Source organism: Lolium perenne, chromosome 4, assembly GCF_019359855.2.
Source record: "Lolium perenne isolate Kyuss_39 chromosome 4, Kyuss_2.0, whole genome shotgun sequence".
NCBI classification, from domain to species: Eukaryota; Viridiplantae; Streptophyta; class Magnoliopsida; order Poales; family Poaceae; genus Lolium; species Lolium perenne.
Window position 1 is genome coordinate 202,455,335 of NC_067247.2, and position 9,847 is coordinate 202,465,181.

Consider the following 9,847-nt stretch of genomic DNA (forward strand, 5'->3'; position numbering starts at 1 on the left):
CTATCTTGACATGCTCATGCATTGTTGCATGTGGTCAATCCCAATCTTTTCAATTTTGAATTCAAATGAAAACTTCTATTCATCAACTCTACCTCGGGAATTATCTTCTTCATAAGTTGGTCTCAACCAAAGTGGTGGAAATTATTCTCCTGGCACATGTCACCTTCATACTCCTTTTTATCTATATGTATCTACTCCTATTTTTATCATCATCAAAGTCACTCATTGACATTAATTTCTCAACATCATGCTTTGATCTATACACATAGATGTTGTGTCTCCTTCTCACTTTTCTCACTTGTACTTGGCAAGAAAGGAGCCGGCCATGCCAAGAAATTCGGCCAGACCTTCCTCTTCTTTTCCTTCCTCCACAAGCCTTGCCTCCCAACTACCCAAATCAATAAATGGGCAGCCACCATCCTTGGCCAATCAAAAAAGGAGGCAGCCACCCCTCTCCCTCTATAAAAACCCCCTAGCCGGCCACCTCCACTCCCCTTTGCTCATTTCTTTCACACTCCACCCCCTCATACCTTCCTCCCCTTCCTCCCCACGAGCTGCTGCTCCACCTAGCTACCATGGCCGGCCATGGCCATGGAAAGAACTCCAAGATGAAGCTCCCTCCTCCCTCAAGCTTCTCCTCATCATGAGAGCCTCCCTCTCCATCTTCTCCTCAACCCTAGATGGATTTCTGTTCTCTTCTTCATCCTCCATTGCTAAGATTGGATCTTGATGCAGGTGCATGTTGGTACAAGCATGGAGAAGGTTGAGCAATCCTCAGATCTGAAGCTCTTGACCAAAGTTCGTCCAAAATCTTGCAGTAATTTCTGCTATCTTGCTGTTTCTGATTCTGGTACGAACTTGTAAAATCCACCAAATCTCGTGTGCAGATCCAAATCGAGTTATTCAAAGTTCCTCAGATAGATATTGAAAAGATCTACAACTTGGAGTTGGTCTCATCGTCAAATTCGTTACGGATTTTCCTTGGTAAATAAAGTTCTGTAAACATGCAGATTCACTGTTTGTTAGATTTGTCCAGTTTTGCGAAACTTTTTTGAGCAAACTCAACTTCGGGTGAAAGCCCTCTTCAATACCTTCTTTTTGGCGGTGGTTTCACTTCGATTGATCTTCTGAAACTGAATTGGTTCACAGATCAAGATCTGGTCAGATCTGACTTTGTCGAATTAAACCAGGAGCTTGGGAACTAATTTTTGAATGAAACAAATTGGGTAAGAACCAGCTTTTCAATACCTTTCAGATTCAACTGACCACATAGTTTTATGATTTATGTACGATTTGTGGTGAATTAAACTTGTTCTGTGTGTTCTGCAGACATGGCTGTTAGCTTTTAAATCACCAAAAATCCATTTTTGAACCTAATTGACTGATTCCAATTCGGTAGGACTACTGGATGTTTTCTAAATCATCTCAAACAAGTTTCAAGCATTTATCTGTTTTGTAAATCCAGAGGTAAAGCAAATAGTACAGACATGCAATAATCTTGTCAATCCATTTTTGAGAGTTTCAGAAATAATTTGAACCCAAATCCAATTGCGTGCGCATCTCTGTTTGAATATCTTTCAAATGCCGGTGGTCTCATATTTTTAGGATTTTTCTACGATTTATGGCTTACAGATCTTTTTTTCTGTACAGTCAGATTCAAAGAAATTCCTAAAACTGTAGGATTAACCTTTTTGGGTGATTCCAAATGGGTTAGTCTTGTATTAGTACTGGCCATCTAGGAAAAATACTGTTAGTCTCTGTTCATGCATATTGGTTACTGTTATTAACATGTGTGTGCTATATGAGTTGTTGGTCCAAAACTTTTTGGTTTATTTAAAACCCTTGACCAACTCTTTTATTAGAACTGTGCAACCTTTGTTTTATGCTTGCAAAACAAAACCTCTGCAATTTAACATTAGCTCTTTTGTTATGCTTAAGTTCTCAAATGGTGGGGCATATCATTTGCTTCCTATTCTTGTGCGGTGTTATGTAAGCTTTATAAAATAGGGAGAATGATTGCCCGCTTTTCTAAAAATGTTTGAAAATGTATTGTGAATGTTTGTGATGCCAAACTAATGCACTTGTCCTCCTTTTTATGTTATCTACCAGGGGATACTTAGTTTGTGCCATGGTGATAGCTAGAGAGGCAATTGCTAAGTCGTGGCACTCTCATACCTCTACTAGGTAAATAAATGGGGTTTTCTAAATTAAAACTCTTAAAATTGTTTTGTGGTATCTATAAGTATTTTGTAGGTTATCCCTTATTAAGGTGGTTAGCTACTGATTGTTGATTGTTGTATGTTGTTTTGTTGAAGCAATGTGATTGATTGTGTTCCTTTTATATTTTCCGGCGATAGATGCGAACAATTCCAGAGAAGAAGAAGAAGTGGAATCGAACGAGGATTTTATTTATGTTGTTGGGATTCTTATATTGATGGAGTTGAAGAAGTCCAGGGACAAATAAGCCATGGCAAGCCACCTCTTGATGCATCTCTGATCCTATATATCTTACTCTTGCATTATTGCAGGTTTTATAAAGTGCATGTCTTTTTATTTTCATGTCGGTGGTTAGTGCCACCCGGAGTTTTATTAATCCACCCTTAGGGTGCAGCCCTCGTTGGTACCTACTGAACACATCTCTATTAGTGACATGGTGATTATCACCTTGTCATCCTTGTCGCCATTTTTCGAATAAGAATTGGACTATAGGTTGGGAGCCTTGGAAAAATGGTTAGGAAAATGTTTTCCTGAAAAGAAGTTTTTTTGAAAACCTTGGAATGGGGTAGCCCTGCCCAAGTGTGGTTTGAATTAAATGTTTTTAAGCAGAAAAGACTTGCTTGGAGCAAGAGAAGAGAAGAAAAATGGTTTTTCGAAAACCTTTCGTTGACTGAGTACATCACCGGACCTAGCCAGTACAACCACATTTCCCTTTAGTGGGACGGGGCGTAGCGTAGTAGTTTGTCTCGCCTTAGTTTGGGTCCTGCAAATGTAAGGGGTAGTCCGAGCATGGACACCTATCGACCGTGGCCTTCCCGACGAACTGGGAACGCCTTTCCATTGCGTACCGATGGCAGGGGTACAACCTATGAGCTCCCATTGAATAATGCCCCGCAGCTGGTCGCGGCATTCCGGAGGATCGAGCTGGTCGGGGAACTTGCTACTCCCAGGTAAACGACCCCTCGGACTCTGGTGTTGGGAGGTACAACTCTGGGCGGCATGTCTTAGGCTAAGGCGAGCAGGCGAAAAACTACGATCGAGTATTTGTCGTGGCATAGTTTTTTTTTATGCAGGGATGATGCCTACACGATGAGTATTCGGATCTTGTGGGTAAAGTGTACAACCTCTGCAGAGTGAAAAATCTATTCGAATAGCCGTGTCCGCGGCAATGGACGTGGGAAAGGAAGTGCTGAGTATCAAAAGGAGTTTTGTTTTATAAAAGTGTTTTCTCAAAATGTTGGTTTGGGAAAGTGACGCCAGTGGGACTGGTAGAAAGGTACCTGCGAGGTACGCTGGAAAGTTGGAAAGGGAATGGCCATATGAGATGGCTGAAGTTAAATTGGGTCACCCTTACCTATTAGTCCGCAAACCAAAATGGTTTACAAATAGGTTTTCAACAAAGATATAGAGATGTCATACTCTCGAGAGGAACCACCTCTCGCTCCTTGTCGCCCTAGCTTAGTGCCTGTTCCTTGCTACTGCCAAATTGCATGTCCTTTACTTCTCTCTAAGGTGGTTTGTGAGTACAATTCATAATGTACTCATGGCTTTGTCCCTGGCTATTTACTTGGCCAGACTAGGTGGAATCCGACAGATGAAGAAGGAGTCGACGACGTCTATGCGAGCTAGGAACGTCTTCCCAGTCAGTTGCCTGTAGGGTTATGGCATGACTTGGGCCATGCGAACGCTTTCGTCTGAAGTATTTCCGCTGTGTGATTGTTGATCTCCTGCCATTGCGGCTCTTATGTAAATATTGGTCATGTGACCTGCTGTAATATTTTTTTATTCGGTACTGTAATGGATGATGTACTTGATACCAGTTCGGTTATGCTTTCACGACACACTGATCATGGGATCGTGAATGTGTATGCATAACGGGTGTTTCGGACAGCTAGTCCGGGGCCCCACATATGTAAACACTAAGCGCTTGATTGTATTCTGTGTTTATGTTCACATACTCTATGGTGTAATAAAATATGGAATTCCATGTCCGATTAAATGCACCTCTGGACCCTGTCAGGCATTTCCCTTGTTATCTTTTCTTTTTACACATACTGTAACCATTGTTCAACGCGCAGTCCATCGGCTTGGGTGCTAGATGCTTCCTCGGGAAGGTACCCTATCTTGCCCATTTGAGAACACACGTCTCTATAATTGCTCAGAAGCCCCGCGAGGGCATGATGGTCTTTTCTGGGTGTATGTAAGATTTAGCCTTGACCAGCCCTCGACCCTTCTTCTCTTTCTGTTGTCCTGGTAGCTAGTAACTAGCCTTCACCAGCCCTCCACCCTAACTAGTAAAGTACCTCGCAAGCCATGGCTCCATTGAGTCGGGCGGCCCGGCGGCAGGATATCCTAGGGAAGACGATGAGGACTAGGACCGCCGAGAAAAACTTGACATCTAGCCAGCTAGCGCGTCGTTGTATGGCCACTTATGATCGCCTGAGCATTCTCGCAGAGCAGTCTATCCTCTATTCGATGGAGAGCGAGCCAGTGGGCGAGGGTTCGTCCGGGTAGGTTTTTAGCGGCGTGTCCTCCAGTTCATTCTTATTTTCTAACTGTTTTTTTCCATTTATTTACATCTCACAGGGCCGGCGGTTCAAACGTCTCCCCGGTAACCACCACGACGGTGGCGCCCCAAGTCCGGTCGTCGGAAGCTGAGTTCGGCCCCGTTTCACGGCCAAGCCAGGTAGGCTGTATACTCCCAGCTTGTTTTTTTTTATACTCCCTCCAATCCATTTTAATAGACTCAGATTTAGTACTCCCTCCGATCCATTTTATTTGACTCAAATTTAGTACTAGTACAACTTTGTACTAAATCCGAGTCAACTAAAAGGGATCAGAGGGAGAATACAACTTTACTAAATCCGTGTTAACTACTACTACGGAGTACTAAAAGGGATCGGATGAAGTAGTTTATGTAATCATGGTTTTCCTTTTAATTATGTGTTGATGAACACTGTGCTATTTGTGGAGTGTCCAAGTGATGTCCATTCCTGTATCAAGATCTGTGCTAGAAATTAGTAGTACTCCTATTTTTTTGCGTGCAATTACTCATATATGAATTGGTTGGCTTCTTTTTTTCCATACAATGATCGTGCCAGCAAATGGAGGTGAACATGGCCCACATAGGCAGCCAACTGGGGAATGAACTCTCCCTCACCCCGGAGTTTGAGCCTGTTCACGTAGATTTGGCGTCCGAGAACAAGATCTGCCTTTATCTTCAGCAAGGCATCAATACCTTTACTGCCGAGCTTGACAGGCTTAATGAGCAGAACCGCGTTTGTGTGGAACTGCATAACCAGAGCGTCACATTGATGAATGATGATGATGCAAACACCACCATCAAGGGCGAGGGTTCGCCCGGGTAAGTTTCTAGCGGGGTGTCCTTCAGTTGATTCTTATTTTCTAACCGTTTTTACATTTATTTACATCTCACAGGGCCAGCGGTTCAAATGTCTCCCCGGTAACCACAACGACGGTGGCGCCCCAAGTCCGGCCGTCCGAAGCTAAGTTCGGCCCCGTTTCCCGGCCAAGCCAGGTAGGCTGTATGCCTCTGTCCACTTGTTTTTTTATAGTTTATGTAATCACTGCTTTCCGATTAATTATGTGTTGATGAACCCTGTGGTATTTTTGGAGCGTCCGAGTGTTGTCCATTCCTTTATCAATATCCATGCTAGAAATTAGTACTCATATTGTTTGCGGGTAATTAATACTCATATATGAATGGGTTGATTTCTTTTTTTTTCATACAATGATTGTTGTAGCAAAAGGAGGAGAACAAGGCCCACATAGGCAGCCAGCTGGAGAATGAACACTCCCTCACCCTGGAGTGTGATCGTCTTCACAGAGTTTTGGCATTGGAGAAGGAGATCTCCTTTTATCTTGCGCGATACGTCGACATGCTTAAGCAGCAGAATGCCTACTGGGTGAAACTGAACAACAAGAGCGTCACATGGATGGATACTGGAAGCAACCTCATCAAGTATCTCATGGAACAGAGGTTGAAATTAAAGCTCAAGAGGCAGATCTCGAGGGTGCTAATGCACGGACAAACCGCCGTCCTTAAGGCGATTATCAAGGAGAAGGAGGATCTCCGTGCACAGCTAGCGACCTATATCTCGCGTCCAGCAAGAGTTCCCCTGAGTAGGAGATCTTGTTCTGCCTCTTCTTTTGATGTTTATATTGCTTCATCACCTTAATATCGCCATGTGCTCATAAAACTATGAGTTAACTTTCTGTTGGTATGTTGCACATTTGATTTGAACTTTGTGTTTTGCAATGCACAATTGATCAACTACTAATAAGTGTATATTAAAATGGCGGGATACTCTTTTTAGCGGCGAAAATTTTCCATTTGTTGCTATTGTAGCGAAGCTAAGCCCTTCAGAATCTTCCCTAACGTCAAGAAAACTTTCCAAAAACATAAGCATTTTGGAGGGCAACCTTGATGATATAGGCTATGAGGATGATCCTGGGTTGTGGTTCTTAGCGTGATCTGTAAATGGAAATGCTTCTTGTTCATACCTGAGGCTTTACTGAGGCTGCAAGATGTTCTCTAAGGACAACATCGATTATGTTCGGATAAGCTAGGGAAGAGATTACTGGTCTTGGAGCATATTGTCTTTTCGTGGGATTGAATTATCCGCTCAACATTGCAAGAATCATGCATATTTCGATTTATATTTTGGTGGAGTTTCATTCGATTTGAATCATAGGTTTGTGAGCAAATATATATTTAGTTTAAACTAGTGCTCGAATATGTAAGAAGCTATTTAATCACAAGCTAGTCGTCCGAATGGGATGAAATATTCATAGATTTTAAAACAAGGCATCTACATATTACTGGATTTTTTTCAAAATTTTCTGAATAGTTTTTTTTTTTAGCTTCGAAATAACAGATAGTTTGGAACGTTGGATCATGAATGGATGGTAGATAGTGGCACCTAGTCACAATGAGACTTGGAAGCATCAAGTCACTGAAGCTCCGTCCGGTTTCCAAACCAAGCTAGGAATGCATTGAAAATGAAGTTCTGCTCTAAAACATCACTCATTTCATTTTGGTGCTCGCGCGGTTGCATGCTGCCCACGTGTTAAGGTACGTGTCTCTGGCATAGAGTACTACGATTATCGGCGAAAAATATATCGTATTGGAAACTGTAAAAAAAAAACCTTTCTGCTCAAGCTGATGTGACGAGACATCACTGCACCAAAAGTCTTCGCAAATTTATAGATGGGTGGCGTGCTAGTCTACCATCTACCAACTGTCAAATCGGCGCCCAGTCGCAGCAGCAGCCTAGAGTACTGCCTAGGTTTTTCCCCTTGCATGTCTATCATCTTTTTCTTCACCCTCCCAGAATCACGCGCACGCGCAGGATCTCGATCCCCACCACGCCGCATCACTAGTACTATACCTTTCTCTCCTCACCCCAGCCGGCCGCGACGCGCATCGTTCCTTCCATAGCACTCGCCCTCTCCTCCGAAAACCCCAAGCGCAGTTGCATCCGCCATCCACCTAAATCCATCTTCACGTGATGGAATATTCAAGGCTTTGCCGGGGCGGCGGGGACGTCCACTTGGAGGCTCTCACCGGCGACAACATCGACCACATCGCTGCGCATCTGGACGTTACCTACACCGTCCGACTTGCCGCATGTTCCAGGGAGCTCTACGACCAGATCAGCAATGATGAAGGTAAGATGCACCATTGGGATGAACCACACTCGCTGATGCCTCCGCCTGCTTATTGGTTCGATGAACACTGGTTCGTGGCAACAGCATCTCGTCTGCATGTTACCGTGTACGACCTGGTGCCCCTCGACCATCCTCGCCGTTCTGTCACCGTGCCGTTCATGCACGACAGAAAATGGCTTGGCGCGAACGGCGACTGGATCGCCGCCGCCAATCATCGTGGGTGCCAGTGGTGCCTTGTGAACGTCTACACCGAGCGACATATCCCCTTCCATCCCCACCTGATCCGAAGATTGGTCATGGTGTTACATATCAACCTGCTACTAAAGATTGGTTATACTATCTTTGCTGGAGTCGAGCAATTAATTTGTTGAAGATTGTAATCTGCCAAGTGCCCACAAAAGGTGGGAGGTACGCAGATTACAAGCTCATCGCCTTGTTCGACAAAAGGATTTTCTACCTTGAAGGGGGTGGCGACTGGAGAATGCTGAAGAACCCTACACCTGAACAAATTGTGCCGGCGTTCTGTGATGCCATTGAACTCGGTGGCCAAGTTTTTGCGGTGGAAGAAATTAGGGGCTGGACGTACTGCTGGGACACCCCAAATGGTATTTTTTCAGTCCTTATGTTGCATTGCATGATACACTGCCTTAATCAATGAAGTTATTCATGAACTAACTTGTTTATATTTTACCTTTCATAAATGACTTAATGATCACACCGCCTTTTGCTGAATATGAATGAACCGTTGCTTGCAATGAATTAGTACTAATTAGTCACCAACAAACATAGTATGCTCAGTATGTGATTGCATTCCTGAATTAGTAATTCTACGCCACTGCAGAATATGGATGTAATTAACCAGTATCTCAAAACATAAGGTAGCACTATGAAGGCACCCTTTTTGCTAACCTTTTACACCCATTGTTTCATATATAACTAATTGATTTTTGCTCCAAAAGGAGGACGAGAGACCCCCGCCATCTGCATCAGAGAGATGCATAAGGATTTTCATAAGTATATGACTTAACGATCACATCCTTTATTTGAATATGAATGAACCGTTGCTTGCAACGAATTAGTACTAATCAGTCATCAGCAAACATAGTATACTCCGTATGTGAATGCAATCCTGAATTAGTAACTCTATCCACTGCAGAATATGGATGTAATTAACAAGTATCTCAAATGTTAACGTAGCACAATGAAGGCACCCTTCTTGATTAACTTTTACACCCATTGTTTCATATAACTAGTTGATTTTTGCTCGAAATAGAGGGCGAGGTACCCCGGCCTCTGCATCGAAGAGATGCATATGGCCGTTATTTAGTACTCCATCTCATGAAACATGTTATAACTTTTTCTTACTTTTGATTTACTCCCTCCGTCCCACCAAAAGTGTTTTGAATATCTGCCTTCTCCTTTTTTCCCTTAGAAAAGTAACTCAATCAAAATCCAATTATTTACTAAACAAGAATGAAATACTTGTTATGCCTAATTTACTTAGTTTAACCTGTACCTTTTATAATTCTGTTCTTTATCCGGCTAGATTTTTCTTTGCCAAATTGCCCGAAGCTTATGCATATTTCAACCCCATCGTGGATGTTATGCCTGTCATACCTCTATTTTTTTTCTATTAGGCTTTGTTTGGCAAGCTGCTTTAAGTTTCCCATGAAATGTTTAGTACTCTATCTACCAAATTGAATGTTGTATTCATTCCAAAAAATCAACAAAATGTGTACAAGGCGAGAACTTTTATATTTTTATATTACTAGTATGTATGCACGTCAAACCATTAAAGATTCTGTTTGATAATCAAAAGAATATTTATAGCATGCCTTTCGCAAGTTTTGAAAGAATATATAAAAAATCTAAAAAAAATAGATGTAGAGAATGTATTATTCTACCAGAGTGTAAAATCTGAAATTGAGATACCCTATAT

The 9,847-nt window shown here is 42.5% G+C and overlaps 1 long non-coding RNA gene across 1 annotated transcript; it reads left to right on the plus strand.

Moving 5' to 3' along the window:
* The first annotated feature begins 512 nt into the window (after window positions 1-512).
* On the plus strand, window positions 513-2,558 carry LOC127295134 (uncharacterized). Its single transcript, XR_007847564.2, has 5 exons — window positions 513-798; window positions 888-984; window positions 1,150-1,226; window positions 2,110-2,184; window positions 2,358-2,558. It is a non-coding gene; the product is annotated as an uncharacterized lncRNA (long non-coding RNA).
* Window positions 2,559-9,847: the final 7,289 nt, after the last annotated feature.